The sequence below is a fragment of the Lithobates pipiens genome, unplaced genomic scaffold, assembly GCF_037356315.1.
Source record: "Lithobates pipiens isolate NorthernLeopardFrog02 unplaced genomic scaffold, aLitPip1_a1.2 Scaffold_8, whole genome shotgun sequence".
Lineage (NCBI taxonomy): Eukaryota > Metazoa > Chordata > Amphibia > Anura > Ranidae > Lithobates > Lithobates pipiens.
Window position 1 is genome coordinate 160,537,119 of NW_027507903.1, and position 21,474 is coordinate 160,558,592.

The window sequence follows — 21,474 nt, forward strand, 5'->3', positions numbered from 1 at the left end:
CTTGGGGATACCTATTTTCACGGCCTGCATTACTTGGGGATACCTATTTTTATGGCCTGCATTACTAGAGGAGATACCTTTTTTCACGGCCTACATTACTAGAGGGGATACCTATTTTTTGTGGCCTGCATTACTAGAGGGGATACCTATTTTCATGGCTTGCATTACTAGAAGGGGGATACCTTTTTTCACGGCCTGCATTACTGTAGGGAATACTTATTTTCATGGCCTGTATTACTAGAGGGTATAGCTATTTTCACGGCTTGCATTACTAGAGGGGATACCTATTTTCACAGCCTGCATTACTATAGGGGATACTTATTTTCATGGCCTGCATTACTAGAGGGGGGATACCTTATTTCACGACCTGCATTACTAGATGGGATACCTATTTTCATGGCCTGCATTACTAGAGCGGATACCTTTTTTCGCGGCCTGCTTTACTAGAGGGAATACCTTCATTGCTTGCATCACTGGAGGGTATACCTATTTTCACGGCCTGCATTACTAGAGGGGATACCTATTTTCATTGCCTGCATTACCGGAGGGGATACCTATTTTCATGGCCTGCATTACTAGAGGGGGATACCTATTTTGATGGCCTGCATTACTAGAGGGGGGATACCTTTTTTCATGGCCTGCATTACTGGAGGGGATACCTATTTTCACGGCCTGCAGTACTAGAGGGGATACCTATATTCACGGCCTGCATTACTGAAGGGGATACCTATTTTCACGGCCTGCATTACTGGAGGGATACCTATTTTCACGGCCTACATTACTTGGGGATACCTATTTTCATGGCCTGTATTACTAGAAGGGGATACCTATTTTCAACCCTTTCATTACAACAAGAGGGATGCCTATTTTCATGGCCTGTGATATTATAAGAGGGATGCTAAATTTCACAGCCTGTAATATTATAAGATGGGATACAGAATTTCACGACTTGCATTAGTACTATTGTGGGAGGACACAAACTTAACCCCTCAACTGTCATAGAGGGGAAAAAAAGGAAACCGGTAGCAGTTATTATTGTCATTGGTTGGGGGTGACGTGTATTAGTGGCAGGGGCTCAGTCTGGTGTTTCAGTTGGACGGGGGTCAGTCTGAGGTGTCAGTCTAGGGGGTGGTGATCTAACCATCTGTGTAGCCAGCGGTTGGGGTAATTCCTAATTTTTAGTGGTTTGGAGTAGGTAGGTTTCCTCACTCCTCAGCGTACTTATTATATTTCAATTAAACTATTTTTTACAAACTTTGTGACAGGGTTCAAACTACTGCGAATTGGATGAGGGTTTTCACTGCATCCAGTCCTGTGCATCTTTTGATTTATTTCAGGTCTGAATTCAGCCAAAATTTTGAGCTGAAATTGGACCTGAAACTGTGAATGGAGACGCACCGGACTCCTGCTGTGAGCCGCTGCATTCTCCATGTGAATCCAGCCAGTTCTAAATGGAAATTTAAATCCCTGGCCCACCCATTTTTTAGTTAACCAACGTTAGAGGTATGTTACCATGTATTTCTAAATTTTTCAGTTTCTGACTCTTCAATGTTTTTCTTTTTCAGCTTCCCCCATCTGTTTTGGCTGTCACCATGCAGATCTGCAATTTTCTCATCTGCCATGATTGGCCCTGAACTTTTGGAGTGGAAACATATATACCAATTCCTTATGCAGCTCACCTTTACATTTTTCCAATCTTGTATCGTCCGTCAGCATAAATGGTTTATACAATCAAGCTGATCTGGTCCACCCTTCCTTTCCTAATCCTAGCTATTCTTTGTTAGGGATATTGGTGCCCACCTTTTTTTTTGGCAAATGTGGTTAAATACTTAAAGTGGTTGTAAACCCTTACAAACCACTTTGACCTACAGGTAAGCCTAGATTAAGGCTTACCTGTAGGTCCAAGAAATATCTCCTAAACCTACACGGTTTAGGAGATATTTGCTGAAAGACAGGTACCGCTGTTAATGGCAATATGCTGCGAGTGGCGGCTCCCGTGCGCATGCGCGGGAGTGACGCCATCGCGGCAGTGAGACCCACCAAGAAGATGGAGGCTCCGTACACAAGGGGACAGCGGTGACTTCGCTGGCTCCTGTGTCAGGTAAGTGACACATAATGGACTACTATGCAATGCATAGTAGTCCATTATGCTTTACCTTTGCAGGGAATCAAAGAGGAAGTAAACCCATCAGGGTTTACTTCCTCTTTAAATGGACTATTGTATAGTTTGAGTCTCGCTGTGTGGGCTTGTGTCGGGTATTTATTTACATTTATTTTTGTTTTTCATGCCACATTTTTTGAATAAAATTCACTGTTTTTAAAAGTTTAAAAATAATATGCTTTTAAAGCGGAGGTCCACCCTAAAGTGGACCTTCTGCTCATCGGAACCCTCCCCCCCTCCGGCGCCACAATTGGCACCTTTCAGGCAGGGCCAGATTAAGAACATCATGGGCCTGGTGCTGAGGATTTTGGTGGGGCCTTTTATAAACAATAAATAAATAAAAATGCAAACTATTTTTTGTGATAACAAATTAAATTAAAGAGAGAGAGGGAGGATGAGAGAGAGAGAGAAAGGGGGTGAAAGAGGGGTAAGGGAGGGAGGATGTGAGAGAAAGGTGGGGTGAGAGAGAGAGGATGGGAATTACATCAACGCAGCCTGGCCAAGGCAAGTGACCAAAGGCACAGAACCCAGAAGGAAGACCGGGTGAAGATGGAAGTGCCCGGGGCCCCGCCGGTTGATCACAGCACAGCACTGGAGGGCTCAGTCTGACAATTTAAGTGTACCCTAATGTGCTAATATGCTGTGCATACTTGTACATTATGGCATAACCTACCCCAGGGCCTCTAAAAAGTCGTAATGTTAGAAAAGTTTACTACCGCTTAAATATCACGAGCCTCTCATGGGGCCCCCTACTGACCCTGTGGCCCTTGGGCAGTGCCTAAGTGCATAGTTGTCAACATTTCAAAAATATTTTCAGGGACGCTTTTCTTTACAAGTGCTATATTTATAGTAGCTGACATCCCCCGTGTTCCTCTATACATCACAATAGTAATTACAAAATGAAATAAGTACTAATAATGGGGCGGAACAAATATGAGGACTGTGAGGTTTCCTTTAGTTGAACTGACAAAAGTGCCCATTCTAGAGCTGGTAACATTGAGGATATTCAGTATAATTTTAAAGAACAGTTTTTGTGGGTAAGAGGCATAGGGGAGGAGTATGGATGGTATACAAGTGGGAAGTATGTGCAGGTGAGGGAGAGGAATGTGGAGGGTCTAACAGTGGGCACTATGTACACAAGAGGAGTGCAGAGGGTATGGCAGAAGGCACTTTGTACAGGAGAGGAGTGTGACGGGTATGACAGTGGGCAGTATGCACAGCAGAGGAGTGTAGAGGGTATGACATTGGGCACTATGTATAAGAGAAGAGTGTGGAGGGTATGACAGTGAACAATATGTATAGGAGTGTGGAGGGCATGACAGTGGGCACTATGTACAGGAGAGAAGTGTGGAGAGTAGGATAGTAAGCAGTAATTACAGGAGAAGATTGTGGAGGGAGGGTATGACGTGGGCACTATGTATAGGAGAGGAGTATGGAGGGTATGACAGTGAGTAGTATGTACAGGAGAGGAGTGTGGAGAGTATGACAGTGGGCGCTATGTATAGGAGAGAAGTGTTGGAGGTATGACAGTGGGCACTATGTATAGGAGAGAAGTATGGAGGGTATGACAGTGAGTAGTATGTACAGGAGAGGAGTGCGGAGGGTATGACAGTGAGTAGTATGTACAGGAGAGGAGTGCGGAGGGTATGACAGTGGGTAGTATGTACAGGAGAGGAGTGCGGAGGGTATGACAGTGGGTGCTATGCATAGGAGAGAAGTGTTGGAGGTATGACAGTGGGCACTATGTATAGGAGAGGAGTATGGAGGGTATGACAGTGAGTAGTATGTATAGGAGAGGAGTATGGAGGGTATGACAGTGGGCAATATGTACAGGAGAGAAGTGTATGACAGTGGGCACTATTTACAAGAGACAATTCTCGAAGTCAATCTTTTTTTTTTTTTTTTGGCAAATGGGCCTATCTTGAGAAAGGGGCCTGGAGCTGCAGCTCCAATAGCCCCTATGTTAATCCGGCCCTGCTTTCAGGGGGGAGGGGGGTGCAGATACCTGTACAGTACAGGTATCTGCACCCACTTCCGGGATAGCTCTCTGCGGAAAGGGGCGTAGATTACGCCCCTTTCCGCAAGTGCCCGCCCCTTTCCGCAAGTGCCCCGCTGCCTGCTGGGAAACACACAGATCCCAGAGGCAGCGGGGACCGTCCTTACTGCGCAGCGCGACTCGCGCATGCGCAGTAGGGAACCGGGAAATGAAGCCGAAAGGCTCCATTTCCTGATTCCCATACCCAAGATGGCGGCGGCAGCACCCGAGAGACGATCTAGAGATCGGCTTCGGGTGCCGACATCGCGGGCGCGCTGGACAGGTAAGTGTCACTATTTTAAAAGTCAGCAGCTGCAGTATTTGTAGCTGCTGGCTTTTAAAAAATAAAATAAAATGCGGAGTCCCGGCGGACTCCCGCTTTAACATCAATAAAATGGTCAGTGCCTTTTTTTGCTCATACTCTTGTCTTGTTGCTTATTTCCTTAACTTTTTGTCTTTCAGTTTGAGTATGACCATAATATTGTTTGCTATCCAGCACTGCTACTTTCACACTGGGGCGCTGTGGGCGTTGGCGGTAAAGTGCCACTTTACCGTTGTTTTGGCGGCGCTATTTGGCCACTAGCGGAGTGCTTTTAACCCCCACCAGCAGCCGAAAAAGCGATTTGTCTGTAGTTCAGAGGCGCTGCCCATTGATTTCAGCGCCTCAAAGATGCGGCTAGCAGGACTTTTTTTTACCGTTCCGCCAACGCACCGCTCCAGTGTGAAAGCCCTCAGGAGTGAAGGACATTGGAGTGCTCTTTCAAGGAGCTTTGCATACATCACATTCTATGTATTTAATGATTGCTAATGTATTGGATTTCTTTCCTCATTCCCTAATTACCATGATTGCAATATGCTCTAATTGATATGCTGTGCCCCTTTGTCCTCATGCATGCTGGAAGCTTTTCAAGTTCCTTTTTTGTCCTTCATGCATATTTGCCTTCACTAACTTCCCCAGCATGCTCTTCTGGGGCCATAAACCTATAGTCTAGTCACTTAGCAATGTATTTTGTCAGCTCCATAGTATTGCTTTCCCCTCAGCAGCCCCTAAAATGTGTACAAGTGTTATGTGTGTGCTTAAATTCATGCAGAGTGCCAGATTATTTGTTTTGGTTTTGCCAAACTCATTAGGAACCCCCCTTCACCCAATTGCTAGGTCAGCTGATAGCAATCCTGTATCTGCTGACTTTGCCAAACCCAATACACACCATACCTATCCAGATTTATGGATGAGTTCACCAAAGCATGTAGTGCAAGGGCCTGCCTCAATACTTTCAAATGCTACAGTTTTAAGTTTTCTCCTATTATTATCTTGATAGGTAATAGCAGAGTGTCAAAATGTGCTTCCATTTGTTCCTTTTTTTTGTATTATGACACTTCTTACCTGTCTGGTGGGCTGCCAATAGTGTAAGTAAGGAGGGGCTGGCCAAAGTATCACACATTATTTATGCATTCAGCTCTCAATGAAGTGGAGAGGGTTACCTGTCCAAAACATTCCCCCCTCATTTTTTGCAATGGCCCATCAGATGGGGGGATCGGGGGTGGGGGAGGGATGGGGGGTGATGAATCTGATGAGGGGACCTTATAACTTTAGGCTTTAAATACTAATTTCCCAAAATGTTATACTGATATTGTCCAAAAATGTTTGTGTCTAATCTGCTTGCAATGTTGATGTGCAAAATTACTATTTTTTTTTCTTGTTTGACTCCACAGTTTCCTTCAACGCCACAGGAATGGCAGTCTGTGGCCTCCCACTTTGCCAGCTGTTGGGACTTTCCCAATTGTGGAGGTGCAATTGATGGGAAACACGTCCGCATTGTCCCACCCCCCAACTCGGGGTCCTACTATTATAATTACAAGGGGCTTAATAGTATTGTGATGTTGGCGGTGGTGTCAGCGACCTATGACTTCCTTTATGCGGACGTGGGGCAAAATGGCCGGATGTCGGATGGTGGAGTGTTCGCACGAACGGAATTCTACTGGCGTCTCCAGAGTGGCAGTCTGGGCTTGCCACCTCCAGAGGAGAATGTAGAAGAACTCCCGTTCATTTTCGTTGTGGATGAGGCGTTTGCTCTGGCAAACCACCTGATGCGACCTTTCCCGATGAGGACCCTCACCCCAGATCAGAGGATCTTTAATGTGCGGCTGGCCAGAGCCAGATGAGTCGTGGAGAACACTTTCGGAATAATGGCCAGCTGGTTCCCCCTATTTTTGACGCCAATCCACATGGCGGAATATAAACTAAATCACATTGTGCTTGCCTGCTGTGTTCTGCACAATTTTTTGAAAAACATTCATCAAACTATGTGGTTTCAGTTGGCCCTGATGCAGACTTGCTGGAAAATGTCAACCTCACGGCCCTTGAAGCTGCTCATTTTGGCTTGCCCCCCAAAGCGCTCGCGAGGTCAGAAACCAATACATGGAGTACTTTGTGGGTAGGGGGGGCATTGATATGCCAGACAATGTCTCAGAGGCATTTTTTTTTAAACATTTTTCTTTGAAACTCCAATAATCTTTGTTTTCATTTACTGCTTGGCTTTGTTTTGGGTGTCTCATAGGTATTTTTTGCTGCTTTTTTTGGGCCTTTTTTAACAACAGTGCAAACCCAAGTTCTGAGCAAGATGAGGTGACAGTCTCTTCAGATAATCTTATTATGTTGTGGGTCTGCTACACACACACCTTGTTTTTGTCGATAATATATGTAGTGCAATACTGACAAAAATATTGCTAATTTTCAGTACCATGGCAGAAATATGTGGGGTCATGAAAATGGCGTGAATGGGGAAATTTAAACATCACTGTGGGTGTTATTTACTAAAGGCAAATCCACTATGCACTACAAGTGCACTGCAAAAGTGCACTTGAAACTGCACTTGGAATGCAAAGTGGATTTGCCTTTAGTAAATAACACCCATTGCCACAGAAAACAAACACTTTACTACAAATACTGCTTTTGCGCAGTTGAAAAAGGAAGCCACACATTGTTGATCATTTAACTTTTTACTCAAAGCACATTCACATGTGCGTTTAGAAAAGGGTTTTACAACAAACCAACATATTTGGTGTATAGAAAACATTATTTTGGGTAACATTTTTCTAACTTGCCGTTTTTGTGTAAACAAGCATGTATCAAAGCATAACATACAGAACACAGGAACTTACAAAGTTCAACTTTGAAAAGTGAAGACAATATAAGACATGTGTATGTACAAACTGTGCTGATATTGCCTTCATCAGATAGGGTGTCACCCCTGGAAAAGCCAAATTTGGAAGATGCACACAAATTGAGAATCATAAAGTGGCCATTTTCCTCCTGATCCCATGCCTAATGTCAACATGTGCTATCTCCCATCATGGGGTATCAATGTACATGTTTTGGGGGTGCAATCCCTTCATCTTAGCCACTTTAGTAGCAAGGAAGGGGTTGCACCCACAAAAAGCATACATTGATCCCCCATGATGGGAGATAGTACATGTTGACACACTGTTTGCATCTTCCTAATTTGACTTTTCTAAAAAGATTAAAGTGTTTTTGAAAATGTAAAAACTATGCTAGCTAGTTTGGGGTGTTTCAGACTCTCCCCAAAAAATCATTGATGTTTTTTTGTATATTCTCTAAATCGTGATTGCACCCCATTTTCTCCCCAATGAGGACCTGGGCGCTTTCACTGGTAAAATGTGATTCTTCTTCCACATCACCTAAAAAACAAAAAAAGCATGTATTATAAATATGCAGGCATACATTGATTAGCTTACCAAAAGCTCTGGTCTCCGACACTCACCTGTTGTGCTGCCAATTTTGCCAATCTCTACAATCTCTCCTTCCTCCTCTGCTTCTGGTGTTGGTATTTCCCCTTCTTTGGGAGGTGTGGGGTCCCTGGTGTCCTCAGACGTCCCAAGTCTTCTCTCCCCTATGAGAATGTAAAAAAGGAATACTTAGCATACAGAGGGCAGAAATAGTAATATGAAACATTGCTTGGAAGTGTCGTGCAATTATTTTTTTTGGCAGAGTTCAAAGGTGAAAACATTTTTGACACTTTTGAAAGCTGCAATACTTACCTGTAGTGTGAACAAATGTAGTCAAGTGCAATTTGGCAAAACATTGTTTTTGGAGTGGACTAACGAACAATGTTTATTACGAACGATTGAACCCATGAACATGAGAGTGGCCATTTTAAACTGTACAACATTAAATTAAAGCAAAACCAAAGCAGCTGCCTCATACTTGCCATCTATCCTAGTTTAAATTCCCTTGTCCCTTGAAGTTTTAGTCCTGTGCTGTGTCCTGATATCTGGTACTAATGCTGCCCAGCTCTGCCCTATTGTTGTATACAAGTCACTCACCTGTAGACCCTGTGTTTACATGTAAATAACCGGCATTCATATGTAAATAGCAGCAGCATTAGTAAGTAAATAGATGCAGCATTGATATGTAAATAAAGGCAGCATTCATATGTATATCATGCTCCCCTGCAGTGAGGTGATGATGTGCTGTAACCTCTAGCAACAAATCAGTGAGCCATAATGTGTGCTGTAACCTCTAGGAACCAGTCAGTAAGCAGTAATGATATGCTGTAACTGCTGAAAACCAATTGCAATTTCTGCCTGATCTGATACAGTAAACTGATTTTAAGTCTAGCTGCTATTTATTGTATGTCTCAGAGCAGGTGGAGAGTGAAATTGCATGGGGGGGTCAAGAAAATTTTTGCCTAGGGTCCGTCCAATCAATATTAAAGACGGCCTTGCACACAGCTACTTACTTTTTTGAAGAACTCGCTTGATCCTTCTGTACTGATCGTGCTCCCTCAGTTTCAGGTCTGACCAGTGTTTTCTCAGTTGATCCTTGGATCGTCGTACCCCAAAATTCTTCTGAAGACTCTTCACAACTTTAGTCATGATCTTGGCCTTTCTGATATTTGGGTTTGGGTAAGGTCCACACTTCCCATCATGATTGTTCCTCTTCAATATGTCCACCATTGCCAACATCTCAACAAAAGACATATTTGAGGCCTTAAATCTTCTCCTCCGGGATCGGGACGTTTCAGGCTCCGAGCTTTCCTCGTCCTCCTCCTCGTTAGTGGAATTATTATTGCACACCTGCTGTGTCTCCGCCATGTGCACTCCCCTTTGCGCCGAAAGAGAAGGGGTGGGGAATAGTCTAGAAAGAACATCAGGGGCGGGCGGAGTTTCACGCTTGTGCACTGTATATAAAACGCAACATGCGTGTGTCGTACGTACGATCTGTGAGCAGAGTGAGGAGCTGACGCGCCTATCGTGCAAACGAAGGTACCGTTTTTAACTTGGTACATCACTAGCCTATACTGCTTCTATATAGGCCTATGTTGGGACAAGATTAGGAGAGTTTAGCATGGCATTATTATTAGGGTTTGTCTTGTGTTGTGTCTTGCAGACAAGATGGATCCCTTCAAGGAATCTAATTTTATGGGGCTATTCATTGATCTGCTCAGGGAGGTGCCCTGCCTTTGGCAGATGAACAACCCCTTTTATAAGGACCGAAGAAAGAGGAAAGCAGCGCTGGAGAAACTGCTTGCTTTGGTGAAGATCATGGTCCCCATGGCAGACATGGCCTATGTGAAGGGCAAAATTGGTGCCCTGAGGAGTATATATCTCAGGAAGCGAATGAAGCACCAGAAATCCCTGAGATCAGGAGATCCAGATGACATTTATGTCTCCAGGATGGTGTATTATAAGAGGCTGCTTTTCTGGCAGACCAGGGGGAACCCAGGCCGCCACTTTACAGTCTTCCTTCAAGGCTTCCTTCACCCCCAGCTGAGGCTTCCGATGTCCAACCTGGGCCTTCCAGGCAGCAACATGTGGAGGGGCCCAGCTTGAGGTATAGCATTGTTCAACATATTTCTTGTTGTACATTTAATGATGTTAACTAGTTATTATTGATCAGTAAGTTGTGATTTTAACAAAGTGGTTTACATATCAATAGACAGTAGTGACCAAAAATGATTGGGATAAGAATGAAAAATGCTGGGCTCAGAATGATAGGCTGTTCTATTTCGTAACATTCAATTTGCAACAGTCATGAGCACAAAATTGTGTGATTGATGACCAAAAAACTAAAACTATGTCCCATTTTCATACACAGGAAGTGGCAAGTGGCAGCCAGGAGATCGACCATCGCCCTCCTCCTCCTCCTCCTGGCACAACTACAGGAGCCGAGTCACAGCCTGGAAGGAAGCCTATAGGGAAGTGCCCAAGGAAGACCAGAGAGTGATGGCCTGGGTTCAGTCTGGTCTGACAGAAGATGCAGCCTCTTGTAGGACCACAGCCTGGGGACATAGATGGCATCTGTTCTTCCTGGTCTCTTGGACTTCTGGACCAGACTGCTCTCCCTGAGATATGTACTCCTCAGGCCACCAATTTTGCATTTTCAAATTAGTTCATGTCTGCCCTGGGGGCCAAAGGCTTCGCAAAAGTGATCAGTTTCTCCAGCGCTGCCTTCATGTTTATTTGTTTGACACCTAAATAAAGTTTTTTTTTGGTTGAAGAAATACTTGCCTATGTGTTTTACTTCAAAAAGGACAGTTTATTTGTGAGTAGGCAGGTACATTTCAAAAATACAAAGTCAAATGAATAACAAGGGGCACCAACACCAAACAACCTCCTCTAGATTCAAAAAGAAAACAATAAAAAAAAAGATAATAATGGTGTTGTGGTAATTTGACACACAAAACACACCAAAAAAAGCAAAGATGAGCAAACTGTCAAAAAAGGAGATGATTAAAAAAAACAACCACCAAATCTAATAGCAAAAAGAAAAAAAAGATTGGTGAGATGTGACAAATTAAAATATTGTATTGATGAAATGAGTAAAAAGAATAAAGAAATAAGTTTGGGAGAAGTGTGTGTGAATATTAGCAGCAAAACAACTTCATTCTTGTAGCATTGTAAAGAAAAAAAGAATGCGCTGCATTAAAGAATTTTTAACATTGTAGCGTGACGAATGTGCTATATCGATTACGAGCGGTAGTTTTACCTGACCGAGCGCTTCTGTCTCAGAATCTTATTGTGAGCATGCGTGGCACCTTGTCCATCGGACTAGGCTACAAACGATCGGAACTGACGCAATCGGATCATCAATTTTATAGCCAAGCTCTCAAACTTGGTCTGTCGGAAACAGTCTGACGGAGGCCACACACTGTCGGATTATCCGACAACACGGTCCGATCGGACATTTTCCATCGGAATGTCCGACCGTGTGTACAAGGGCTAACATTATTAAATTTAATACATAAAATCAGTTTTTCTAATGTTCAAACACATTTTTAACCACTTGGGTACCGCGCTATTGCAAAATGACGGCAATAGCGCGGACCCACATTTCCGGGACTACGTCTATTGACGTAGTCCTGGTTACGAGCGGCCTGCGCGCCCCCTGAGGGGCGCGCGCGGCGCGCTCTGTGATCGGCGAGTCCGTGAGACTCGCCTGATCACCGATCCGTGTAAGGGGTCGATCCCGACCCCTTATCACGTGATCAGCTGTCAGCCAATGACAGCTGATCATGTGATAAAACGGAGCCGGTAATCGGCTAGTATTCCTCCTCGCGCTGACAGCGCGAGGAGAAAAAAAAAAAGCCGATCGCCGGCGGCCGTGTTCGGGACATCAGTCCCGATCACGGCCAGCATATCCAGCGGACACCTGCCCCCTGCCAGTGCCCACCTGCCACCCGCAGTGCCATCCTGAAATAAAGTAAGTGCCCCCCTGTCAGTGCCACCCAGCAGTGCCCATAGTGCCCACAGTGCCACCCAGCAGTGCCCACAGTGCCACCCAGCAGTGCCCACAGTGCCACCCGCAGTGCCACCCGCAGTGCCACCCACAGTGCCACCCAAAATCTGCCTCAAAGGTGCTGCACCCCAGTGCCGCCCATCAGTGCCCAGCAGTGCCGCCCATCAGTGCCCAGCAGTGACGCCCATCAGTGCCCAGCAGTGCCACCTATCAGAGCCACCTATCAGTGCCACCTATCAGTGCCCATCAGTCCCATCTATCTGTGGTACCTATCAGTGCCCATCCGTGCCACCCATCCGTGCCACTTATCCGTGCCACCCATCCGTGCCATCTTATCTGTGCCCATCTTTGCCCATCAGTGCCGCCTTATCTGTGCCCATCGGTGCCGCCTTATCTGTGCCTATTAGTGCCGCCTTAACTATGCCTATCAGTGCCCACCAGTGCAGCCTATCAGTGCCCACCAATGCAGCCCATCAGTGCCCACCAATGCAGCCCATCAGTGCCCACCAATGCAGCCTATCAGTGCCGCCTAATCAGCGCACTTCAATGAAGGAGAAAAATGACCCGTTTGCAAAATTTTATAACAAACTATTAAAACATGATTTTTTTTTTTTTTTTTTTTGCATCTTTTTTTGTTTGTTTAGCAAAAAATAAAACTCCGAGCTGTAACTAAATACCACCAAAAGAAAGCTCTATTTGTGGGAAAAAAATGATAAAAATTTCATTTGGGTACAGTGTTGTATGCCCGCGCAATTGTCATTCAAAATGCATCAGCGCTGAAAGCTGAAAATTGGTCTGGGACTGAGGGGGGTTTAAGTGCCCAGTAAGCAAGTGGTTAACCAAGTAACTATGAGATTGTATTTACTTTTGTAGATGTTTATGGTTGACACCTCCTGAAGAATCGGCCAAAGCCACAAAAGATGCAGAGGACTATCTCAGGAAATACATCTCATTTACTCACAATACCTGTGAGGTTTACCTATTCTTTGTGCACCATTTATATAAATTTTGCAACAACTGTTTATGTACTGCTGTACAAAATGTTTTTAATTATGTTTACTTTCTTAATAAATTGACATTTTATACTTACCTTGGCCTAAGCCTTGGGTATCAAGATAGTCCCCAACTTTTACAGTGCCACGGGGCAAGTTCGTAGCAGCCCCTTTCCAATATCCTAATACAAAGGATGATAGTACACGCCTCTATCCATAGACGTAACTAATTGAGTCAATATTCTATATTGTACATTGATGCACGCTGAATTTAGCACTGTACACAACAATGAAAGGGAAATGATCACAGAGATAAACAAATAACACAAAGAATTAAAAAAAAAATAGTTTAATTTAAATATTATAAGTACACCAAGGAGTAAGAAAAACCTACTTACTCCAAACCAAAAAATAATTAGGAACCCCCCCACCGCTGGCTACACCCTCCAGACTGACAACCCACAAAACAAAATACTGACACCTCAGATTGAACCCCGTCCAACTGAAAGACAAGACTGACCCCCTGCCACTAATACATGTCACCCCCCAAAATAAAGACAATGATAACTGCTTGCTAGCAGCTTGCTTTTCTACCTCTATGGCAATTGGTGGGTTAAAATTGTGTCCTCCCACAGTAGTAATAATGCAGACTGTGAAATTGTTTATACCCTCTTCTAATAATGCAGGCCATGAAAATAGGTATCCCCTCTAGTAATATAGGCTGTGAAAATAGGTATCCCCCCTCTAATAGCGCAGGCCGTGAAAATAGGTATCCCCACCTCTAATAGTGCAGGCCATGAAAATAGGTACAGTATCCCCCCTAATAATGTAGGCCGTGAAAATAGGTATCCCCTCTAGTAATGCAAGCCGTGAAAATAGGTATCCCTTCTAGTAATGCAGGCTGTGAAAAAAGGTGTCCCCTCTAGTAATGCAGACCGTGAAAAAAGGTATCCCCTCTAGTAATGCAGGCCGTGAAAAAAGGTATCCCCTCTAGTAATGCAGGCCGTGAAAAAGGTATCCCCTCTAGTAATGCAAGTCATAAAAATAGGTATCCCCTCTAGTAATGCAGGCTGTTAAAATAGATATCCCCTCTAGTAATGCAGGCCGTGAAAATAGGTACCCTCTCCAGTAATGCAAGCAATGAAAATAGGTATCCCCTCTAGCAATGCAGACTGTGAAAATAGGTATACCCTCTAGTAATGCAGGCCATGAAAATAGGTATTCCCTCGAGTAATGCAGGCCGTGAAAAAGGTATCCCCTCTAGTAATGCAAGTCATAAAAATAGATATCCCCTCTAGTAATGCAGGCTGTTAAAATAGATATCCCCTCTAGTAATGCAGGCCGTGAAAAAAAAGGTATCCCCCCTCTAGTAATGCAGGCTGTGAAAATAGGTATCCCCAAGTAATGCAGGCCATGAAAATAGGTATCCCCTCTAGTAATGCAGGCCATGAAAATAGGTATCCCCTCTAGTAATGCAAGCCATAAAAATAGGTATCCTCTCTAGTAATGCAGGCCGTGAAAGTAGATATCCCCTCTAGTAATGCAGACCATGAAAAAAAGGTATCCCTTTTAGTAATGCAGGCCGCAAAAAAAGGTATCCCCCCTCTAGTAATGCAGGCCGTGAAAATAGGTATCCCCTCTAGTAATGCAGGCCATGAAAATAGGTATCCCCTCTAGTAATGCAGGTCGTGAAAATAGGTATCCCCTCCATTAATGCAGGCTGTGAAAATAGGTACCCTCTCCAGTAATGCAAGCCGTCAAAATAGGTACCCCCTCCAGTAATGCAAGCCATGAAAATAGGTATCCCCTCTAGTAATGCAGGCCATGAAAATAGGTATCCCCTCCAGTAATGCAGGCCGTGAAAATAGGTATCCGCTCTAGTAATACAGGCCAGGAAAACAGATATCCCCTCCAGTAATGCAGGCCGTGAAAATAGGTATCCCCTCTAGTAATGCAGGCCGTGAAAATAGGTACCCCCTCCAGTAATGCAAGCCATGAAGGTATCCCCTCTAGTAATGCAGGCCATGAAAAAGGTATCCCATCTAGTAATGCAGGCTGTGAAAATAGGTAATCCCTCTAGTAAAGCAGGCCGTGAAAATAGGTACCCTCTCCAGTAATGCAAGCTGTCAAAATAGGTACCCCCTCCAGTAATGCAAGCCATGAAAATAGGTATCCCCTCTCGTAATGCAGACTGTGAAAAAAGGTATCCCCTCTAGTAATGCAGGCCGTGAAAATAGGTATACCCTCTAGTAATGCAGGCCATGGAAATAGGTATTCCCTTGAGTAATGCAGGCCGTGAAAAAAAGGTATCCCCCTCTAGTAATGCAGGCTGTTAAAATAGGTATCCCCAAATAATGCAGGCCATGAAAATAGGTATACTCTCTAGTAATGCAGGCCATGAAAATAAGTATCCCCTCCAGTAATGCAGGCCATGAAAATAGGTATCCCCTCTAGTAATGCAGGCCATGAAAATAGGTATCCCCTCCAGTAATGCAGGCCAGGAAAATAGGTATCCCCTCTAGTAATGCACGCCATGAAAATAGGTATCCCCTCCAGTAATGCAAACCATGAAGGTATCTCCTCTAGTAATGCAGGCCATGAAAATAGGTATCCCCTCCAGTAATGCAGGCCGTGAAAATAGGTATCCCCTCCAGTAATGCAGGCCAGGAAAATAGGTATCCCCTCTAGTAATGCACGCCATGAAAATAGGTATCCCCCTCCAGTAATGCAAACCATGAAGGTATCCCTTCTAGTAATGCAGGTCGTGAAAAAAGGTATCCCCTCCAGTAATGCAGGCTGTGAAAATAGGTATCCCCTCCAGTAATGCAGGCCACGAAAATAGGTACCCCCTCCAGTAATGCAGGCTGTGAAAATAGGTATCCCCTTGTTATGACTAGTTTCTGATTGGGACTCTAAAATAAAGTTAATACTGCAGCTACAGAAACATATTCACAGGACTCAATCACTGTGTTTAAAATGTCCGTTCAGTGCCAAAATGTATTATTACATGTTATTTTATACATAGATAAGAAAGGGGTGGTGTGAGATGTTATTAAAAACAAACAAATAGAAATATGTTATTAAAAGCTAGCGAATAGAACAATTGCAAAAGTAAAACATTGAGAAGGGAGGGGGGAGGATAGAGTGTTTAGCTGGAGATGTTTCTGTGTTAGGTGAAGGTTACAGAACACATTTCAGCAGCGAGAACAAAATGGAGTCTCTTGTGCTTAAATGAACAGTACAGTGAGTGTCCATGTCACCCTCTAGTATTGCAGGCTGTGAAAATAGGTATCCCCTCCAGTAATGCAGGCCAGAGGCGGCTCTCTAATTAGACAAATTAGGCGATTGCCTAAGGCTCCGCAGTCTCAGGGGCCTTGCAATAGACTAATTTGCCTGTGATCAATCCGGTGGCAGCAAATGCAGGGAGCGGGACAGTAGAGGCCTCTAGGTGGCGCAGCGGCTGGATAACAGACGGCATGAGGCATGAGGGCGGCATGTCCATGTGGGACCCTCACTTGAGCTTCTCTCCTGTGCCGCTCACCAGACCTCTCCTCCGCACCTGCCTCCTATTTGGTTCTGGAGTGGGGGGGGGGGGGGGGGTTCCTGAAAAACTACCCAGCTAGATAGTCCCACCATGAGTGTGAAGATGGAGGAACTCTTATGCTGCCGGCCAGAGGAAAGGTGAGTGCCCATGCCGCGCAGCCTTCCCTGTGTGCCTGAATAGGAGGAGCGGTGGGGAGACTGCACAAAGTGGAATTGATTTTTCCATATTAATCCATACAGCCGCTGCATGTCTGCAGGGAGGAGAGGAGAAGTGATCATTCAGCGGCTGTATGGAGGAATATGGAAAAATCAATTCCACTATGTGCAGTCTCCCCACTGCTCCTCCTATGTAACTTTTTATGCATCCCCCGTACTCTCCGGCCCCTCCTTGTGCTCCCTGGCTCCGCCCCTCCGTGCGCTCCCTGGCCCGCCCCTCCTGCTCTCCAGCCCCTACGTGTGCTCACTGGCTGCACCCCTCCTGCTCTCCAGCCCCTCCTTGTGCTCCCTGGCTCTGCCCCTCCTTGTACTCCCTTTCTCCATGCCTCCTGCTCTTCAGCCCCTCCCTTTGCTCCCTGGCTCCGCCCCGCCTGCTCTCCAGCCCATTCTTGTCCTCCCTGGTTCCACCCCCATTTCGCCAGCACCCCCTGCTCTCCAATTATTTCTGCCTCCCCTCTCAAGCTCCCCCCAGCACTCTCCACCCTACACCCCCTGCTGCTCTCTCTGGCCCCCGGCACTTTCCACCCCACACCCCCTAGCTCTCTCTTGCCCCAGCACTCTCCACCTTCCACCCCCAGCACTCTCCACCCTCCACACCCCACCCCCAGCACTCTCCGCCCTCCACCCCCCAACACTCTCTGGCCCCCAGCACTCTCCGCCCCCCAGTGCTCTCTGGCCCCCAGCACTCTCGGCCCCCACCCCCCAGCGCTCTCTGGCCCCCCCAGCACTCTCCGCCCCCACCTCCCAGCAATCTCTGGCCCCCACCCCAGCACTCTCTGGCCCCCAGCACTCTCTGGCCCCCAGCACTCTCCGCCCCCCACCCCCCAGTACTCTCTTGCCCCCAGCATTCTCCGCCCCCCCACCCCCCAGCAATCTCTGGCCCCCACCCCCCAGCACTCTCTGGCCCCCAGCACTCTCCGGCCCCATCACTCTCCGTCCCCCAGTACTCTGGCCCCCTGCACTCTCCGCCCCCCAGCACTCTCCGGCCCCCACCCCCAGCACTCTCCGGTCTCCACCCCCAGTACTCTCTGGCCCCCACCCCCCATTGCTCTCTGGCCCCCAGCACTCTCCGCCCCCAACCCCCAGCATTCTCTTGCCCTCAGCACCCTCCGGTCCCCACCCTCAGCACTCTCCGGTCCCCACCCCCCAGCGCTCTCCGGTCCCCACCCCCCAGCACTCTCCAGCTCCTCCCTGCTCTTTGCCCCCCCAGGGGCTGCAGACAGGACAGATCTCTAGATCTCTCTCGCCCACTTTCCCTCACCCCCCTCTCTCACCTCCCCCTCTCTCTCTTACACCCTCTCTCCCCCTCTATCTTTCTCTCCCTCCCTCCCTCCCCCCTCTCTCCCTCCCCCTCTCTCTCTTACCCCCCTCTCCCTCCCCCTCTCTCTCACCACACTCCTTTCTCTTACTCTTTCCACCCCCCCTCTCTCCCTTCCCTCTCTTCCCTCCTTCCCTCCCTCTCTCTCCCCTTTTGCACACACTCTCTCTACCCCTCCCTTTCTCTCCCTCCTCCTCTCCTCTCTCCACCTCTCTCTCCCCCTTTTGTGGACCCTTTCTCTACTCCTCTCACCTCCCTCTCCCCCTCTCCGACTCCCTCTCGGTCACCCACTCTCCCTCCCCCTCTCACTCACAATGTCTTGCTCCCCTCCCTCTCTCTCTCTCTCTCCCCCTATCTCTCACAATCTCTCCCTCCCCCTCCCCTCTCTCTCCCCTCCTTTGTTTCCATTCCCCTCTCTTGCTCCCCCTGCGCTGTGCTGGGATCCCCCCACTCTACTTCCTCTGCAGATGTGGAATGGCTCAGTGACATCCCCTCCCCATTCTCCCAAGACACAGGAAATTCTTAGAGGGGTTGTCACTTTGGTGGGCCCCAGATGTTTTAATGGCTGCATATGTCTGATGGGTGAGGAGGGTGCCCTGGAAGTGGTGCCGATAAACTGTGTGCTTAGTAATGCAAGCCGTGAAAAAAAGGTATCCCCTCTAGTAATAGGTATCCCCAAGTAATGCAGGCCGTGAAAAAAGGTATACCCTCTAGTAATGCAGACCATGAAAATAGGTATTCCCTCCAGTAATGCAGGCCGTGAAAATAGGCATTCCCTCCAGTAATGCAGGCCATTAAAATAGGTATCCCCTCCAGTAATGCAGGCCGTCAAAATAGGTATACCCTCTAGTAATGCATGCCATGAAAATAGGTATCCCCTTCAGTAATGCAGGCCGTGAAAATAGGCATCCCCTCTAGTAATGAAGGCCATGAAAATAGGCATCCCCTCTAGTAATGCAGGACGTGAAAATAGGTATCCCCTCTAGTAATGCAGGCCGTGAAAATAGGTACCCTCTCCAGTAATGTAAGCCGTCAAAATAGGTACCCCCTCCAGTAATGCAGGCCGTGAAAATAGGTATTCCCTCCAGTAATGCAGTCCGTGAAAATAGGTATCCCCTCTAGTAATGCAGGCCGTGAAAAAAAGGTATCCCACTCTAGTAATGCAGGCTGTGAAAATAGGTATCCCCAAGTAATGCAGGCCATGAAAATAGGTATACCCTCTAGTAATGCAGGCCATGAAAATAGAGATCCCCTCCAGTAATGCAGGCCGTGAAAATAGGTATCCCCTCTAGTAATGCAGGCCAGGAAAATAGGTATCCCCTCTAGTAATGCAGGACATGAAAATAGGTATCCCCTCTAGTAATGCAGGCCGTGAAAATAAGTATCCCCTCTAGTAATGCAGGCCATGAAAATAGGTACCCCCTCCAGTAATGCAAGCCATGAAGGTATCCCCTCTAGTAATGCAGGCCGTGAAAAAAGGTATCCCTCCTCTAGTAATGCAGGTTGTGAAAATAGGTATCCCCAAGTAATGCAGGCCATGAAAATAGGTATATCCTCTAGTAATGCCGGCCATGAAAATAGGTATCCCCTCCAGTAATGCAGGCCGTCAAAATAGGTATACCCTCTAGTAATGCATGCCATGAAAATAGGTATCCCCTTCAGTAATGCAGGCCGTGAAAATAGGCATCCCCTCTAGTAATGCAGGCCATGAAAATAGGCATCCCCTCTAGTAATGCAGGACGTGAAAATAGGTATCCCCTCTAGTAATGCAGGCCGTGAAAATAGGTACCCTCTCCAGTAATGTAAGCCGTCAAAATAGGTACCCCCTCCAGTAATGTAGGCCGTGAAAATAGGTATTCCCTCCAGTAATGCAGTCCGTGAAAATAGGTATCCCCTCTAGTAATGCAGGCCGTGAAAAAAAGGTATCCCACTCTAGTAATGCAGGCTGTGAAAATAGGTATCCCCAAGTAATGCAGGCCATGAAAATAGGTATACCCTCTAGTAATGCAGGCCATGAAAATAGAGATCCCCTCCAGTAATGCAGGCCGTGAAAATAGGTATCCCCTCTAGTAATGCAGGCCAGGAAAATAGGTATCCCCTCTAGTAATGCAGGACGTGAAAATAGGTATCCCCTCTAGTAATGCAGGCCGTGAAAATAGGTATCCCCTCTAGTAATGCAGGCCATGAAAATAGGTACCCCCTCCAGTAATGCAGGCCATGAAGGTATCCCCTCTAGTAATGCAAGCCATGAAAATAGGTATCCCATCTAGTAATGCAGGCTGTGAAAATAGGTATCCCCTCTAGTAATGCAGGCCGTGCAAAAAGGTACCCCCTCCAGTAATGCAAGCCATGAAGGTATCCCCTCTAGTAATGCAGGTCATGAAAATAGGTATCCTCTATAGTAATGCAGGCTGTGAAAATAGGTATCCCCTCCAGTAATGCAGGCCATGAAAATAGGTATCCCCCTCCAGTAATGCAGGCCGTGAAAATAGGTATACCCTCTAGTAACTCAGGCCATAAAAATAGGTATTCCCTCCAGTAATGCAGGCCGTGAAAAAAGGTATCCCCCTTCTAGTAATGCAGGCCATGAAAATAGGTATCCCCTCTAGTCAGGGCAGGACTTAGGGTGGTAGGGGCCCCTGGGCTTGAGTCACTTTCGGGCCCTACCTTCTATACATTACAGTGTTTATCGACGTATAACAGTGTAGCCTTGTCATTTGCAGCCTTGCCCCAGTGTCATTGGCAGCCTTGTCATTGCAGTCTTGAAGTTTAAAAATGGTGCCACCAAGATACAGTGTCCTCTGTATCTCAGCGGCTCTCGGGTCCTCTTGCAGTCCCAAGCGGAGCCGAGAGTAGCCAAGTGTACTCGGCTCGGCTCACAGTCATGCCCAGTCCCTGTGGTATGTCCATCATAGTGCGGGACTGAGTGTGACTGTGAGCGGAGTGGAGCCGAGTACACTCGGCTATGTATCTCGGTGGGGACCATGGGGCCCCCTATTGGGCGGGGCCCATGGGCTTGAGCCCAGTCAAGCCCAATGGTAAGTCCAGCCCTGCCTCTAGTAATGCAAGTCTTGAAAATAGGTATCCCCAAGTAATGCAGGCCATGAAAATAGGTATCACCCCTTATAATGCAGGGCGCCTGTGCCTCCCTGTGACTAACACCAAATCATGACAATAAGCAATGTTGGCCTTATTCAATTATTAGTACAAACTGTTAATTTTTTAAAGCAACCTCTCCCTTTCCAATGTGTATCTAAATGCCACCAAATTTAAACTACTTAGGTTATAAACTGACTTATTCACAAAAAAAAAGAAAGCTTTTCCCATCTACATTGTGAGAGTTCATTTTCACAGTGGGTGCTGCTATATTGTCATTTGTATGGCACAAAAAAAAGCTTGTATATCAAAAGGCCCGTACACACGATTGGACTTTTTGACAACAAACATGCA